Source organism: Penaeus vannamei, chromosome 38 (genome assembly GCF_042767895.1).
Source record: "Penaeus vannamei isolate JL-2024 chromosome 38, ASM4276789v1, whole genome shotgun sequence".
Lineage (NCBI taxonomy): Eukaryota > Metazoa > Arthropoda > Malacostraca > Decapoda > Penaeidae > Penaeus > Penaeus vannamei.
In genome coordinates this window covers 14785213-14786525 of record NC_091586.1, presented here as the reverse complement: position 1 = coordinate 14786525, position 1313 = coordinate 14785213, and the positions used below count along the sequence as shown (strand labels likewise).

Genomic DNA, 1313 nt, shown 5'->3' with positions numbered 1-1313 from the left:
CAGGTAGCAATCTTAGCAATACTCAAATGATCCTCTCCAGGAGGATCGAGCACGAAGATGTGGAAACAGTGTCAGCATTTACACACACGTACCGTCCTGTTTGTTTTGTACATAATAAAACAGTGTTTTGAAGTCGAACACAGAGTGATGTATTTCAGGTGTTTCATCGAACATGTATTGAGTTTTATTACGAAATAGATCATATTATTCACCGTTTGTTTGTGCTACAGTGGAGTTTGGATATTTATATTTCTTGTGCTGATTGTTACTGTTCCAACTGATCTGTGATAACATGTTTGTTTAGATACTTAACCCCGACACAACAATACCAGCGGCAGGACTTCCACCTTTACTGTCATATCCTTTCATTAGACCCATCCTGACAACCCTACCTACAATGCCCCCTGAATCCCTGGATCCCCTAACCAAGACCGTCCCAGCCGATGCCTCCAGAGACACTACCTACCCTGAATACCCTATAACCTCGCTTGCCTTGGCAAATTGCACTCTAGTCCTTTTTTCTGAAGAACATCACCTTCATTATGCCCCATTGCCAACAAACGTATGGTGTTTTATTCTGAAAACAACACAGGTGTCGGGTGACCTTCGCGAACTCAGTGAAGATTCTTATTGGATACAGCCAACAGCATTGCTCTCACAATTGCCATCCGGTATCTCTTTACCTTCTGCATCAGTTGAGCCGATGGTGTCATTCCCTCACAGTGACTGTATAGCATGTCCCTGAGTACATCGTGGAATGCTGAGTATAGGAATGGGGCACATAGAGTCATAAAAGCATAATTGCACACATAGAAGTTCTTATTACTTATGTATTACGTTGACTTACCCATTGCACGACTGGAACTTGGATATCATCTGTCAACGAGTCTTGAGACAACTAAACAGAATGTGGCAAATGGCTTTTCGGGTTGTTTGAGCGATTGTACACAAATTGATAATCACTGTTCGAACAAAATGGGAGATGGAATTGGTATTTTAAAGGCTCATAACCATCAGAAAGTTTTCCATCCTTCGAGAATGAGCTTTATTTGTTACCAAAACTACGCGTTTGTCTTCTTCATTTCTCGTAATAATTATGGAATTTATTTGCCACAAGAGAGAATATAGTCATGCGAAGGACCCGCAAAGATGAAGAACAGGCAGCCAAAGTTATCTGATCATTCATTGTCGTTGAAAAATATCCACGTCTTGCTCTGATTCCCAACTTCAGACATGTTAAGCATTTATTTGCATTTGTTTCAAACAGCAATTTGACTCGCAACTACACATATACATAACATAATTGTTGGTTC

At 40.6% G+C, this 1313-nt stretch overlaps 1 protein-coding gene across 15 annotated transcripts in view; it reads left to right on the top strand.

The window, feature by feature from the left end:
- The window catches only part of eag (ether a go-go), a 385740-nt gene extending 385529 nt beyond the window's left edge, over window positions 1–211 (top strand). For all 15 annotated transcript variants that reach the window (XM_070115710.1, XM_070115714.1, XM_070115716.1 and 12 more), the window contains one exon: window positions 1–211. This exon is cut by the window's left edge and continues 1067 nt beyond it. The gene's annotated coding sequence lies outside the window, so the exon portion shown is untranslated.
- The last annotated feature ends 1102 nt before the right edge of the window (window positions 212–1313 follow it).